This window comes from Pectinophora gossypiella, chromosome 6 (assembly GCF_024362695.1).
Source record: "Pectinophora gossypiella chromosome 6, ilPecGoss1.1, whole genome shotgun sequence".
Taxonomy (NCBI): domain Eukaryota; kingdom Metazoa; phylum Arthropoda; class Insecta; order Lepidoptera; family Gelechiidae; genus Pectinophora; species Pectinophora gossypiella.
In genome coordinates this window covers 735,729-753,437 of record NC_065409.1, presented here as the reverse complement: position 1 = coordinate 753,437, position 17,709 = coordinate 735,729, and the positions used below count along the sequence as shown (strand labels likewise).

At 40.0% G+C, this 17,709-nt stretch overlaps 1 protein-coding gene across 2 annotated transcripts in view; it reads left to right on the top strand.

Moving 5' to 3' along the window:
- LOC126367310 (elongator complex protein 2) overlaps positions 1 to 17,709 on the top strand; it is a 327,370-nt gene that overhangs the window by 106,291 nt on the left and 203,370 nt on the right. The gene's annotated exons all lie outside the window — the stretch shown is intronic.

Below are 17,709 nucleotides of genomic sequence, written 5' to 3'. Positions count from 1 at the left end.
AGAAGATATGAATGCATGGGATTAACTGTCTGAGAACTGATATTAGGCAGCAATTACTCGATTGTGTAACAATATTTTGTTCTTTTTTTTTAAAGAACGTCCAAGGCCCTGTGCCGAGGTTTTTCTTGCAGCTTCTTTTCCCCGGCTATACAGGCTGTGAGAAGCTGCAGTAGTTTTAGGCGGATGAGACGTTCGTTATGTAAAAATTGATGATTCAAAGTGTAACTATGTTACCTACTGAATAAAGATATTTTTGAATTTGAATTTGAGTCGTAAGTTTATGTTATGTGAATACGGGGTTATCTATAAAAGAGTTCATCTTTCAGTGACGACGCTGTGCCCCTCGGGATTTCCGTTCCGGCGAAATATCGCGAACAGCTTTATGGATTGTCGAATTTGTATATGAACTCAAGATTCCATCTTTAAAGATCGATTCCTTAAGGATAACGGTAGTGTTGTCCGAGTAACCGAGATTATTTGTTGTTTTTTTTTTTTACACAAAAGAAACACAAATAAATCAAACAGTAAACTTAAAACCACAAAAGAGATTTCCAAAAACTCAGTTGGTAAAACGTTTGGCTCCCACTTTGAAGTCGCAGGTTCGAATTCAGCAGAGGCGTTAACCAATGATTGTTGAATTTGAATCATCATTATCAGCCCATTAACGTCCCCACTGCTGGGGCACGGGCCTTCCGTATGGATGGATAGGGAGATCGGGCCTTAAACCATCACGCGGGCCCAGTGTGGATTGATGGTTATTAACGACTGCTAATGCAGCCGGGACCAACGTCTTAACGTGCCTTCCGAAACACGGAGAAGCTCGAGATGAAAACTTTTTTTTTGTGGTTACCCATCGTATGACCGGCCTTTGCGAAAGTTGATTAACTTCAACAATCGCAGACCGAGCGCGTTTACCGCTGCGCCACCGAGCTCCTCAATGTTGAATTTGAATATTCCACTTAATATTAACTCAGAATAATAAGCTGAATCATCCCCCTCAGTTTTCGTTACGAAGTCATTAACACCCTGTAGGTTGTAGGTATCCTACGCCTATACCTACATACATGTAGGCAGTAGGTATCCGGCACATGCTCGCTTGAAAGTGCTGCGAGTGTAATGTCAAAACTATGATGAGAGACAACATCGATAATTACCGCATAATTGATCGCCATATTGGATACAACATAATTAATTGTAGCTTCCAATTAATATTTCAAGCAAGTATATTTTACTAAGTTTATTTTGTGAGCCGTGGTTACGCAATTGGTGGAATTCTTGCCTCCCACTTTGAGATTGCAGGTTCGAATCCAGCACAGGCCTAAACCGAATGATTGTCGAATATGTTTTCGAATTCATGTTTGGATCATAAATGATTATCACGTGCTCAGCGGTGAAGGTAAACATCGTGAGCAAATTCACATTCCCGAGAAATACTTGTTCGGTGGTATGTGACCTAACCTGTATTGGGCTGGTTTTCCCTTCGCGCTTGTGAGGTCAATAATCGACGTCATCAACCCTGGTATCGGGGTTACTATTGAACCGCCACAGGCCCTTGACATTGGTCATGTAAACTACTTAAGTAAATATTAGCCAAGACTGAAAGCACGGATCGTCTCACTTTTGGGCAATCGGGTAATCAGCATGCAATATCCTAACCAAACTAAGTGTTTTTCATGATGTCCCCACCGGGAATCGAACCTGGGCCCTCCAGATCGAGAGACCAACGCTCTAACCACTAGACCACAGAACCCTTAATATTGAAATCTTAAGTTGACAGGCTTACCAGTACGATTGATCACCATGATGAGGTTATAGTCACCATACTACTGCGCACCGACGCGGTTGTCGTTGAAGATGGACGGCAAGGTCGCATAAACTTGTGTATGTACCACAAAGAGGAAATTAAACCGATTTTTTTTTCTGACTCGGACGGGACTTGAACCCACAGCTCTTGTCAAGCCACCCCGGACACTTCATACAAACAACCTCGTTTTACACATACACTATACACTTTGACTTTATCGTACAGTCATGAGTAATATCATGTACCCACTTTAGAACCCTGTCGCACTATCATATTTGACATTTAATGAGACTTACGGTTTAATTTGTCAAAAAAGTTAATGTGACATGGTATCAAAGTGTATACATATTAGTACTCGTGACCGTACACGCGCAACTGTGTGTGTGACGTCTGAGGGCTGCCAATTACAATACCAAATTTAACCGTCATTACCGAGTTAGGCTTACCTAACTCTACTTATAGTACTACTTACGAAAGACGCTTTTATAATCACCAGTTAATATTTATTTATTTGGAATAAAAACATCGGCCCGCGCGTGCACTTCACGATTCAAGACTAAAGTATGTTCGAGAGGGGGTGAGGTAAACCTAGCTCAGACGCTGGTGGGAGCGGAGAGTTGCCGTTCTATACGTAGTATTGTTACTTATTCTATGGCATCGCTATAAAACCCGCGTTATATGAGAATCACTTTAGTAGAATTTTTGAATTTGGATTCCTATCCTGACGTTCACAGTACACGCACACACAGTTCACAGTGGTCACAGTACGACTGGCGAGGCGAGTGATTATTGATATGAGGACAATGTAACTACCCTCACTTTACTATTATAATTATTACGCCGAAAATAAATGAGGTACTTCTTGTTTTTTTTTTCGAATTCGTGATATAATAATAATAATAAAAAAGTCATAAATAAAAAAAAGTAAAAGTAAGTAAGTAAAGTCATAAATGAAGTCATAAATCACGTGCTCTGCGGTGAAGGAAAACAACGTGAGGAAACCCAAATCCCCGAGAAATGCATTTTCGGAGGTATGTTACCTAACCTGTATTAACTAAACACGAAATTACATAAATAATTAACAAAAATAATGATGATGATGATGATGATGTGATGTGATGATTGTGATGTGTTCGCTGGCAGATGGTGGAGTGTATGGAGAGAGTGTTTGGCTTTTTGCGAGAAGATTTGTTAATGATTTACTATATTGTTTTTTTTTCCATTATTATTTTAATTTTTTTGTGTGATAGTTTACCTTTTAATTTTGAAATTGTAATTTTTTTTTGTTTTTCATGTTCATAGTCTTATTTTTTTTGTTTCTTTTTTCATTCATTGTTTATTTTGTGTTATATTAGTTTTTATATTATTATTTTTTTCTCGTCATACAGCGCATTGGATTACACTGTAATGTTGTATGTACCTTTATAAATAAATAAATAAATACATAATAAATAATGCTATTTACTGCACTCGTCAAAAAGTCCGCCCCTGACTAATCCGGGCGCGAATGTGTCCATTACACTAGCCGCATTTCCTCGCTGTATAGCGATGGACTACCTTTGCGCCAAGAACAATCCGGCACGGGGGTCATCTCCACTCTCTCTTAAACGACGTCCGATTTCCGCTATAAATTTTACCTGTATTAGACTGGTTTTCCCTTCGCGGGTTAGAAAGTCAAACAGGCAATCGCTTTTGTAAAAAACCGGACCTGTCAAATCTTCAGGTTAGGTAAGCGGACCCCGCGAAAAACGGGATAATGATGTACTTTCACTTAACGTCAGTTTATCCAGTTTATATTGTCGTCCCATCTCTACGGTAACCCTTGTTAATATAACCGCATATAAAATCTGCTGGCTTCATAGCAATAAAGATACCAGTGGGTCACATCTAACATTGCAGTTCATTGAACCGTACACGGCCAAATCTTTGTAAAGGATATGTCTTTTATGATGAGCTATATTGCCGAGACGAGTTTACCAAGTACCTGTATGCAAAGGTCTCGATTTCGATTCCTCTTTTGAGTCATTTCGATTGAGTCATTTCTTTTTTTAACTGTGATTTATAGTAGATTTGCCACAAATGGCATTAACTACTTGGCACTGACTGCTTATGTCGCGATAATTATGTTTTGAAAAAAAGAACAAACGAAGGAAAAACCACGGAGGTTGGTCACGATCTGGAGGTCAGGGTTCGATTCCCGATGGGGACATTGTCGAAATCACTTTGTGAGACTGTCCTTTGTTTGGTAAGGACTTTTCAGGCTTGAATCACCTGATTGTCCGAAAAAGTAAGATGATTCCGTGTTTCGGAGGGCACGTTCAGCCGTTGGTCCCGGCTATTAGCCGTAAAAACACCTCCACCAACCCGCAGTGAAGCAGTGTGGTGGAGTATGCTCCATACCCCCTTCGGTTGATTGAAGGGAGGCCTGTGCCCAGCAGTGGGACGTATATAGGCTGTGTATGTTATGTAAGAAGGAAAAAATAAATCAAGCTCTATTTGTTCGTCGTCGTGGCTTCTTAGCAATACCCCGGAACCTAGGATGCACCATCTGACGAGTTATTCAGAACTATCTATATTAATTATGATAATAACCGCGTAAACTTAAAACAGTGGGTTTAAGTATTTGACAGCCAAGCAAAATTAAATCCAATTTTCAAAAAATTCGACTGAACTTTGCTTGGTTGTCAAATTTTTAAACCCACGTTCATACCTGGTTTATTTTATATTTGTAAGGTGGTTAAAGTGATTACTTCCAGGCCACATTTAGGTGATGAAAATTTTATTGTTTAATGACATGTATGATGGATCTAGCAATTTGGAGGCCACAGGTGTGCTTGGCTGGTTGAGGACTAATATATTACTACTACTATGGCTTTTTTTTTTCACGTGAGTTATTGTACACACTTGCTACTTAATGGTACAGAGCCGTGGGAGTTCAGTTAGAAGGACAGTTGACTCTTAGTGTGAGGTCGCAGGTTTGAATCTCAGCACAGGCCTACCATTCACACATAACATAAACAGCCTATATACATCCCACTGCTGGGCACAGGCGTCCCCTCAATTAACCGGAGGGGGTACGGAGCCTACTCCATCACGTTGCTCCACTGCTGGTTGGTGGAGGTGTTTTTATGGCTAATAGCCGGTACCAACGACTTAACGTGCCCTCCGAAGCCAACCAAACAAACCAATAAATAAAACCAATATATATATATATATATATATATATATATATATATATATTATCACTGTTTATATGTCACTGCTGAGCAGAAGAGTGATGAAAAAGTACGTGAGGAAGGCCACTTTCTCAAGAAATGTGTTTCAGAGGTATGTGACCTAAACTGTATTGGACTGCTTTGTTTTGTTAACAGCATACTTCAATCGGGTTGCATATCAGCGCGATGCATTAAGTTCAAGAAAATGACTAATATAGCTAACCTCAAATAAAATTAGCAATTATTGTCTGTAGAAATCTTCAAGTTTCAGAGAATCAGGAAGTTCAGAAAACCGTATAAAATTAGTTTAGTACTTATAACTTGTTTTTTTCTTTAAAAAAAAGGAAAAATAACAATACAGTAAAAATAACACCGCTAGACTCCACACGGGTTTGTCTCGACGCTATAATCTGCTTAGAATTATAAGAGAAAAATTAAATTAATGAATAGCGAAGTTGAATAGATTAGACGCTTTAGATTTATTTCATAAGTATACATAAAGTAAAATGTGCAGCCAGAATACAAATCCGGTTTTTCACATTTAAACCGTAATCTTAGCTAAAATAAATTTAAATTTTCCTGCGGGATTCGGCACCGTTGTTCAACTAAAATAAAATTAAGTTTTATAAGCAGCTAGTCCACTCGAGCATACAGAAGGCAACAGGTAAAAGCATTCTCAGACACATTGCCTCAATAGCCGCCAGTGTCAGAGATTTCAAACCGCCTAATAGGATTTGACTAGGCTTCCCCACGGCTTTTAAATAAAGCCTTCCTCTCTGGACGCCGCCTTGAGTAAATCTGCTGTATTGATGTGTGGGGGAACTTAAAAACCTCTTGCCGATTACGAATATCTATACCTTGTCAAAATGTTAAAATAATACAATTTGTTGCATGTGTGTCAGGATCAAAGCCAATGGAATTCTATAGTCTCTGCTTACCCCAGCGGGAAACGTGAGTTTATGAATATATTTACTGATGTGACCTTTAAATCTTTAAAAAAGTGCGCACAAGGGCGTGCGCCATCTGAAAGACTGGCAATATCCGGAAACAGCACATCACTGGTTGTAGGTCAATGATGGGCTTGAGTTATTTATAAAGTAAAATCCACTAACTATACTATACTATATATTATATTATATTATATCTGTTTTATATATGTATATACTTATCTTGTAATATACGTATTTAGTAATATAAGTAATAAGTATACATTTAGTTTACTTGTTATTCAGAGATATCAACTCATTTATTGCGTGATAACACCGGCTCACTGTCCAAGGTTAGCTGGAAGTAATCCCAATTAGGGATAAGCTCGCCTATGCTTTATCTAACGGTAAATTATATGTAAATTATCTTTGTATTTTAAAGCAATAAAGAGTATACAAACAAACAAACCCATCTACAAGAAAACCTCCACTCTAACAAACGAAGTGCAAATGCACAAACTACATTACCAGACTAACCATTAGTTGAAGGTTAAGTAATGTACCCGTAGTGACTATCACGACGCCACTCACCCGCATTCCAAGGCACCGTATTTAGGGTAGCTGCACCTGTGTCGGCGCACATGCATTTAAATCGAATATTACTCCAATCCGGATGCTCTCCTGTACTTTGCTCGATATTGGCTGTAATAACACTAGCGTAGACCTTGTGTTTTGTACGTGATATGGTGTGCAACTGACTGCTCATTTGGAATGGGATGAATGGTCTGGGAAGTATGTATTAATTTAAAAAACACGTGAATTGTAGCGTTGACAGCGACTTTCCGATCGGCGAACCTCGCTACGGCGAGTGGCCTTACTTTCCCTCTACGTCGAGCGAGTTTTGATGTTATTGTACAGTTATGGTAAAAGCTGTTTTGCTATTTTCTTATACTTTCTCAGTTCGTTGTTTTTATATAAGTAGTATTGTTAGACCTATTCTTTTTATTTATGATTTGGTTTAAATAGACAAATACTTACATTAATTTTCGTGTTATTATTTTCCTAGTTACTTACCTTTTAAGTAACAAAACAATAATGGAAAATGCTACATTTTCCATTCTTGTCTATCTTGTCCAATTCTTTCACTTCCTTATAAGACACGACGTTCGCCTTCTCTTTAATTTGTTCCATGCAAGCTCTTCTTGGTCTTCCCTTTCCTCTTTATCCTTGTAGCTTCCCTTCAATGACGTTTTTAAGGAATTTCTGACTCGGACGGGACTTGAGCCCGCAGCTCTTGTTAGACCGGGACTAGCGTATTAACCAGTACACTACCGGGTCTTCCTTCTCATCATCATTTATTTAAGAGCCACGCTCTGATCGGTGTAGCATCAGCATACTTTTTAGGGCAAAATAGAATAGTGATTTCCCTCTTGCCTTCTGCCCCGCACTAGTCTGTCTGACGCGAGTGGAATGGCGTCCAGAGTAGTCTATTTCACAACCGTACTAGGACTTCTGCTCTCCGCCTCCACCTTGATAGACATTTTTGCACACATCTGCATTATTTTAATTTCCCTTTTTACGCTTTGATAATAATAATTTAATTTAAATAATAATGAGGCCTAATCAGCCAATTACATTGGATATTTTTATAACAACAATCAAAGGAAAAGCTCCCAATTTCATCCTGCCTACTTAAAGAAACCTTTTTCCGTACCGCACCTATTTATTAATTTTCACCAGAAGAATAAAACGCGATAAAGCGTAAGTCGTGCGGAAGTGGGGTCCCGTAGAGAAATATAAAAATGTAGATGGAAATTTATTTTATACGGCTTTGTGTTCCAATATGAGGTGATCAATAGGAAGGTTCCCTTTGTGTTTTATTGTCTTAATACTTTTCTTTGTGGACATTATTTAGTCCGATTTGAACAATGATAAAACTGATTCGCTGTTTTGTAAATGAGATATACTTCCTTGTCATAATATTTAATTGTAATTGGAACGTTAGCCACCGAAGGGATACTTTTAGAGTGAATTGTAGTGTTATAATTAAAGCACATAATAACGGGTTCTTACCGCGTTTAAATGGCGATATGAGACTCCCGAACGCGGACGCGGTAAACGCGGTAAGAACCCGTTATTATGTGCTTTAATTATGATAAATTAATATTATACGTTGAAAGTCTCTCTTGTCACGTAGGTCAGCTGGAAGAAATCTCTTTGTTTAGAGATAAGCTTGCCTGTACTATCTGTTTTCTTTGTATGTTTCTTGTGTCTGTTTCATTGTGTACAAATAAATAAATAAAATAAATAATAAATAATAACCGCGTAAACTTAAAACAATTGTAGTGTTGCCATAAAATGAACATTGCAAAATAATTTGGCCAATATTGGTAGTGGCAACTAGCCACACGATTGTTTTTAGAATATAAAATATTCACTAGTAGTTTGTATTTATTTAGTATATTATAATATACTAGCTTTTGCCCGCGACTTCGTCTGCGTTAGAGAGATCTTTGTGAGTGTGGGAGTGCATATCAATTTTCAAGCATCTAACTTATGCAGTTTAGATTTTTTCATACAACATTTTTTTCCCGCTAACTCCCGTTCCCGTGGGAATTTTGCAATATCCTGTTGCAATTAAGCTTTAAGTTAACTAAGGTACCTGCATGCCAAATTTCAAGCGTCTAACTTAAGCGGTTTAGATTTTTCATACAAAAGGATTTTCCCGCTAATTCCCGTTTCCGTGGGAATTCCGGGAATTCCTTTCTTAGTGCACCTCTACGGTACCTAAGCTACGCCCCTTCCAAATTTCAAGTGCCTACGTGTAGCCGTTTAGGCTGTGCGTTGATATGTCAGTCAGTCAGTTTCTCCTTTTATATGTTTAGACTATGTCAACATCTCCCTAGCGTTATCCCGTTTTTCACAGGTTCCGCTTATTTAACCTAAAGATTTGCTAAGTCCGGCTTTTTACAGAAGCGACTGCCTGTCTGACCTTTTAACCCGCGAAGGGAAAACCAGCCCAACACAGGTTAGGTCACATACCTCCGAAAATGCATTTCTCGGGAAAGTGGGTTTCCTCGTGATGTTTTCCTTCGCCGCTGAGCACATATGATAATTATTTATGATCGAAACATGAATTTGAAAACAAATTCGACAATCATTGGTTTAGGCCTAATGCTGGATTCGGACCGGGACCTCAAAGTGAAAGGCAAGCGTTCTACCAACTGGGGTACTACGGCCCAGTTAAAATATAATCATAATCTGCCTATATACGTCCCACTGCTGGGCACAGGCCTCCCCTCAATCAACCGGAGGGGGTATGGAGCATACTCCACCACGCCGCTCCACTGCGGATTGGTGGAGGTGTTTTTTACGGCTAATAGCCGGGACCAACGGCTTAACGTGCCCTCCGAAGCACGGAAACAGCCTCCGTGGTCTAGTGGTTTGAGCGTTAGGCTCACGATCTGGAAGTCCGGGTTCGATTCCCGATGGGGACATTGTCGAAATCATTTTGTGAGACTGTCCTTTGTTTGGTATGGACTTTTCAGGCTTGAATCACCTGATTGTCCGAAAAAGTAAAATATAATAATTATATTATGATAATATGAACCTTCTTGACAAATCTTCTCTCGTGGTTGTGAGGTGGATGGCCAACCTCATCAACCCTGGTGTTAGAGTTATGATTGAGACACATAAGGTCCCTAACGTGGTTCATGTATAACAATTACGTATCTTCACTACGTAACGACTTCGAGTTCTGTCAAACAAATCATACATGCTTGTCTCCGAAAAAAGCGTAAAAGAAATATAACTTTTATCACGCAAAAATGAGTGCGGCTAATAAAACGAAACAAGTTACCCCTAACGCGGCCTAACGCAGTTTGAGATCTTTAGCGGGCCCCTAAAAAAGAAATTCAGATCGCCGTCCGCGACGTAATTCGGGATTATTCCCGCCAACTTTCTTTTGTTTCATAAAAATTCAGGTGCCTCCCCCGTCCCATTGCCCCCTCCCTGATTAAAACTTCTCTTTACGAGTGGCTCGTTTAGTTCACCGCATTTTATTTCACAAATAGGCCCTTAGAGCGGCCTTCCCGATTTTAAATGGCCCTTAACTTTTTACATATGAAGTCGGGAGTAACGATTTGACCGTCGCGTTTGAGTCTCGGCGATTTTTTTGCTAATTTTGCGTCTTTGAAACGGCGGAGTTTTGCTGAATAGCCTGTGAGTACATGGTGTCTGAAGCAGCCAATGGCTGTTTACATCGTACCTGTAGAATCAATGTGAATTGAAAGGAAATTGAGTCATTTTTCGCAAATGGTTTCGCAAAATTATTAAATAAATCGACATATTTATTTTGATTGCATTTCTTTATTATTGTATTGCATAGCGCACTGATAATTGTTCAATTTTTTCAGGTTCATTGAGGGGAAGGCTAAACTTTCTAGCAATGAGATGCAATAATATGACATAACTAACACTTTATTGCACACACAGCGGAAATACAAAATTAAAACAAAAGAGACACAGATGAATATAATAAACGGTCTTATTGCTAATCAGGAATATTTTTCAGGCAACATTTCATAATAGGCGATACGGCTCACCACCTATCACGTTGATCTGACTACCCCAATTAGGATATAGTCGTGAGTCGTAAGCTTGTTGTTTTTGTGATGTTGATTGGCAATCATTTTAGCAAGAACGGTTAAACGCAACCGAAAAATTTCTGTTCCAAAAACATCTTTCTCAGAAAACACGTTATCGTCACCCCTAACTAATCATGGAACACACCACTACCTATCAACACCCCTAACTATACATAGAACACGCCGCTACCTATCGACACCCCTAACTATACATAGAGCACGTCACTACCTATCGACACCCCTAACTATACATAGAGCACGTCACTACCTATCGACACCCCTAACTATACATAGAGGACACTGCTACCTATCGACACCCCTAACTATTCATAGAGCACACCGCTACCTATCGACACCCCTAACTATACGTGGAGCTCGCCGCTGCCTATCGACACCCGTAACTATACATAGAGCACGCCGCTATCTATCGACACCCCTAACTATATATAGAGCACGCCGCTACCTATCGACACCCTTAACTATACATAGAACACGCCACTACCTATCGACACTCCTAACTATACATAGAGCATGCCGCTATCTATCGACACCCCTAACTATACATAGAGCACGCCGCTATCTATCGACACCCCTAACTATACATAGAGCACGTCACTACCTATCGACACCCCTAACTATACATAGAGGACACTGCTACCTATCGACACCCCTAACTATTCATAGAGCACGCCACTACCTATCGACACTCCTAACTATACATAGAGCACGCCGCTACCTATCGACACCCCTAACTATACATAGAGCACGCCGCTACCTGTCGACACCCTTAACTATACATAGAGCACGCCACTACCTATCGACACCCCTAACTATACATAGAGCACGACGCTACCTATCGACACCCCTAACTATACATAGAGCACGCCACTATCTATCGACACCCCTAACTATACATAGAGCACGCCGCTACCTATCGACACCCATAACTATACATAGAGGACGCTGCTACCTATCGACACCCCTAGCTATACATAGAGCACGACGCTACCTATCGACACCCCTAACTATACATAGAGCACGCCACTATCTATCGACACCCCTAACTATATATAGAGCACGCCACTATCTATCGACACCCGTAACTATACATAGAGCACGCCGCTATCTATCGACACCCCTAACTATACATAGAGCACGCCGCTACAGCCTCGCGTTCCAATAAGACGGATAGTGACAAACACAAAGCAGAACAATAACCCAGCTTCAAAGGCGTATATTAGCGGAGACGTTCGTTGCTCTTCAATTTGCAAGCTTCACAGAAAAATTGTAACAAGGAAGTGTCTGTACTGGCTTCTATTAAAGTATACCTCCTCTGGCTTCTTAGCTAGCAGAAAAAGAGTTATTTAAAATGCAAAAGCGAGAGGTTGTCTTGGTACTTTTGGTCTATACCAAACGCAAGACCGTGAAAGCCCTGTTCGGAAAACGCGTAGCTTACATCGCAGCGTCATGGGTTTGAATCCCAGCTGGAGCTCTAAACCACTGTATATTTGAAATACTTTATGCTAGTGTATTTGAGAGATGACTTACTACCATCAACCAGAGACATGACCTAATCCCTTTTTTACAGGATACATACATAAACTCACGCATATTTCCCACCGGGGTAATCAGAGACTATGGAATTCCATTTGCTTCGATCCTGACACACTTCTCATTCATCGATCGATTCATACACGCGCGCCGGTTCAGGGTAGATCGTACTGAACCTTCTCTAAGGAAATTTCCAATTTGGTCAATGTACGTTCTTCTAAGTGTTCCTCAGCCAGTATCAGTTCTTTTTACAGTATCCACAGACATAACCTGAACATTTGGCAAGTCCGGTTTTTACAGAAGCGTCTGCCTGTATGACCTCATCCATACCACCCTCACGCCTGTCTGAGTCACCCTCACCTACTTTGACTTACTTATAAAAAACTAGTCTTCAGCACCTCATAAAACTCTAGTTTATACCCCTTGCTTCATCTTATAGGCATTGATCAGCGTACGAGTAGAATATTCAGAGGGTAAAGGAACTTCCTCACTGCGCTATCCGATATCGCACCGGTGTGCTGTATTTGGTTCGCCTTTGACCATAATCTGAACTAATAGCAAATGAAGATATGACTTAAGGTAAGACACGCTCACGTAGCGAATGCCTATTCAATCTAGCTCGAAAACTTTGTAATTACATTGTATTTAGACCACAACACTAATGTAAGAGCCACGCTCTTGTCGGTGTAGCATTCTCCATATTACTTTCTAAAGGAAAAATAGGGCCAATGGTTTCCGTCTTGCCTTCCACCCGCAGTACTCTGACGCCAGTGGGATGGCGCCCATAGTAGTATATTTCAAAGCCGTACTAGGACTCCTGTTGCTTACTTTTGTATGCGCCAATGTAAAATTGCAATATTAAATTGAATTGTTTCGATGTGGACTTTTAACCCCCAGAACCAAACATATAGCGATGATTATCGAAGGACATAAAATAGAAGCACTGTAGATACGTATCGTAAATAATATAACTAGGTTGTCATCTACCCTATATGCAATCTATTTTAATCTTACCTGGATTCTATGATTCCACAGCTAAACAAAAGCCTCCCCTCCCTCTGTCCATCTTTCGCGGTCTTTTACGCACTTCAAGTATTAAATCGCCAATTGCTTGTATACCGAATCGCGTCGTACTTTGAGGAAAGTGGCTAAATATGTCATGACAGGGGCGGCGCGGGGGACGGGGGGTTGTCGCGCCATTTGCAACAAACGGCCGGGACGTGTCAAAATGGCCGACTTGAAAAAAATACGAGCTTTTACTAATGTGACGTGAGATCTACGAGTTTGACTTTACTACCGTATTAGGGCGATAACTCGTCGCGCCACCAAAATAAGGCGTGTCGAAATCAAATCGTTCGATGAGACGTTCGTTATATAAAAATTGACAATTCAAAGTGTAACTATGTTACCTAGTGAATAAAGATATTTTTGAATTTGAACTGTACTTACATTTATATTTTGTAAAAATTGTTCATAAAAAAATATCCTTATATATTTATAGTTTATAAGTTATATAGTTTAGTATTAATAAAGTTTGTTTGTTTTCATTTACGGTAAATGCTGTGTACGCATGTAATTGGAAAGCATATATACCAAGTCTTTTTATTTATAATTATTTCTGTAAAAGTTTCAATAATATGTATTGTTGTATGTGTACCTAAATAAATAATTAAATCCCCCTGGTTTTATGCAGCGATGTTAATTTATATTCTATTCTATCATCATCATCAGCCCATTAACTTCCCCACTGCTGGGGCACGGGCCTTCCCTATGGATGGATAGGGAGATCAGGCCTTAAACCACCAAGCGGGCCCAGTGCGGATTGGTGGTTATTAACGACTGCTAATGCAGCCGGGACCAACGGCTTAACGTGCCTTCTGAAGCACGGAGGAGTTCGAGATGAAAACTTTTTTTTGTGGTCACCTATCCTATGACCGGCCTTTGGGAAAGTTGCTTAACTTCAACAATCGCAGACCGAGCGCGTTAACCGCTGCGCCACCGAGCTCCTCATTCTCATTCTTTTCTATAGAAAAATAAATTCATTTTTTGATTTCAAAGTCCGGAACTATTTGTTTAAACCTCAAAGCTAGTCTACTGGTGTTATACTCGTGTTAAGTAGAGTCTTTCATTATCTTAGTTGAGCACTAATCATAGCACCGATTATCTCCTTATTAAGACGGCAGCGCACCCCTGGGAATTGCAACACGTTGCCTGCCTTAAGGCTGATACACACCGAAACCACTGCCGATCAATGAAATGAAATATTTTATTTCGGATGTTTATCCATATTTTGTTAGTTATTTATTCAATTCAATTCACAATATAAGCTTACAGCTAATGCCAAAGCACTTTCAAATTCAAATTTAAATTCAAAAATATCTTTATTCAGTAGGTAACATAGTTACACTTTGAATCGTCAATTTTTACATAACGAACGTCTCATCCACCTAAAACTACTGCAGCTTCTCACAACCTGTGTAGCCGGGGAAAAGAAGCTGCAAGAAAAACCTCGGCACAGGGCCCTAGACGTTTTTTTTTTTAAATAAACATTAAATATTGTTACACAATTGAGTAATCCCGGGTTCGAATCCCGGTGGAGACATATCACAAAATCACTTTGTGATCCCGAGTTTGGTTAGGAAATTACAGGCTGATCTCCGAAAAGTAAGATGATCCGTGCTTCGGAAGGCACGTTAAGTCGTTGGACCTAGTTACTATTTACTGATGTAAGTGAGTAATCGTTACATGAGCCATGTCAGGGGCCTTTGGCGGCTCAATCATAAGCCTGACACCGGGGTTGATGAGGCGGGTATTCCATCTCACAACCAGCTTGCGACATCGTATCAACAGTGGCTGCAAGTTGTCTTTGATTACTTGTGGCTCTGCCCACTCCGTTAGGGATTACGGGCGTGAGTTTATGTATGTATGTATGTATCTACGTAGTATTTTATTGTAAAAACGTATACATAACCCCGTAAAAGATGAATTTAATTTACTTAATCTAGAATTTTGAATAGCGTACACCTCTGCTGCCTATCCTTTCAGGGATACAGGCGTGATGCTCTGTTATGTATAACCAAAAGATACTGTCGGTACGGCGTATACGCACAAAAAGAGATGTTCAATACCCATACCCTTGCAATTTGTGCCTCTAACGCAATCTCATCTCCGTAATACACTTGTAAGGGCGGCATACAAATCCTTTTTTTCGTACAATCCACGTCCATTGTACTCGTTTACACGATTATTGTTAAGTAAGAAACTAGAGACACGTCACACGCTCAAACTCATTTTTCTAGTGGAAATTAGTTCATCTTGCGATGGTTATTTATTTATTTATTATTATTTTATCAGTCAAATTGCATAAGCAATTGCATAAGCAATTTGACTTCAAGGTCAGAGTCTCACTAAGACATGGTTAAATTACAAAAATTAAAAATAGGTAAGTACCTAACTAAGTAACTTATTTTTAAACATTTTTGGCTCACGATCTGGAGGTCCGGGTTCGATTCCCGATGGGGACATTGTCGAAATCACTTTGTGAGACTGTCCTTTGTTTGGTAAGGACTTTTCAGGCTTGAATCACCTGATTGTCCGAAAAAGTAAGATGATTCCGTGCTTCGGAGGGCACGTTAAGCCGTTGGTCCCGGCTATTAGCCGTAAAAAAAAAACACCTCCACCAACCCGCAGTGGAGCAGCGTGGTGGAGTATGCTCCATACCGTGGTGGGAGGCCTGTGCCCAGCAGTGGGACGTATATAGGCTGTTTATGTTTATGTTTATGTTTGGCTCATTTTTTATGTTCTCAGGCAAACTGTTGATGAGATAAGGCATGCGCTTACTTAGGGTCCTATCCCCATAATAATTGTACACTCTCAGAACAACCAGTTTGCCTGAGGCCATTGACCCTTTTGACTACCCCAATTGGGAAATAGTCGTGAGTTTATACTACATAGTTACTACTGTTTGAATCGTCGTCATGATATAATTTTTAGGGTTCCGTAGCCAAATGGCATGTCTGTCACAGCCACTTTTTTCCGAAACTATAAGAGCTATATTGTTGAAACTGATTCAACTCATTATTCTGAGTTAATATCAAGTGGAATTTTCCATAGCAAAAGTATAGAATTGAAAATAATTTAATTAAACTAAAAAAAAACATGAATTTGCAACTGAAAATTCTACTTGATATCAACTCAGAATAATGAGCTGGATCATCCCTCTTAGCATTCGTTACGAATCCTAACTTACGATGTCACTTCCATCCCATACAAGTACATATGGGTGTTAATGATACCGTAACGAATACTGAGCGGGATCATTCAGACCATGATTCTGAGTTGATATCAAGTGGAATTTGCTGTCGGAAAATTCATGGAATTTTGCTCAGTATTCGTTACGATGTCTCTAACACCCATGTGTACTTATATGGCTACTTTTATGTACTTGTATGGGGTGTAAGTGACATCGTAACGAATGCTGAGAGGGATGATTCAGCTCATTATTCTGAGTTAATATCAAGTGGAATTTTCCATCGCAAAAGTATAGAATTGAAAATAATTAAAAAAAACTAAAAAAACGGAAAATTCCACTTGATATCAACTCAGAATCATGGTCTGAATCATCTCCCTGAGTATTGGTTACGATGTCACTAACACCCTGTATAGATAAATGTCTGCCCAAATATCCGATCACTGCTCACAGCCCGTTGACTGAATGTGCCGCAACCACTGTGTAATCCGGAGTTGATCTCGGCGCGGGAGGCGATAAATAATTATCACACGCCCACTGAGAGAACATTTATCAACCCACTGTGCATTATTCATGGCTTTAAGTGCCCAGCTTGCAACTCTAACGGCAGATTTACTTTTAAAACTTGAAAAGTGTAAATCAAAAATGTTTTATATTACTAATCGCTTAGTGAAAACCTCGTAAGTATATTTTTGCAAAATATTTTTTCTAGATAGATATCTATCTTTTTTCTTTTTTTTTTTTGACGTGAGTTATTGTAGTTTTGCCGCAGATGGCATTAACTACTTGGCCGGACAAATGGGGAGCACTGAGGGCTCTCACCTGGATACAATTTAAGACAACAGGCCTGATGGAGCACAGTTGGGCGCGAACCTCGGCTCAGGACGTTGTCTGAGTGGAAGAATATTTGAAAGAATTAATCGACCCTAGTGGGTCGATAGCAATAAACGCTGAATGAGGGAAACCGTCGACCACGCCGGCGGGGTCGGTGGCGGGGTTCTGAAGTGTTTGGTGTCGCGAGCAGATTTGCTTCCTGCAGATTGGTCGAGAAGAGAATGCTGCACCGACAAGAACGTAACTCTTAAACTAATAATGACGAGTGAACAAGACAATATTTACACCAGTTCCCAAGTCATTCCCTATCAAGTTCCCTATACTACATCTTCAGACAGGTCCATAATTAGGCCAAGCTTATGTCTTCATGCCTCAGTTGACCTTCCGGGGCTTTGTAGAACAATACCCGGGCACCGAGTAGCCAACTTGTGGCTACATGCAACCATGTAACCATATAGCCCACGTGACACAACCACATAGACAC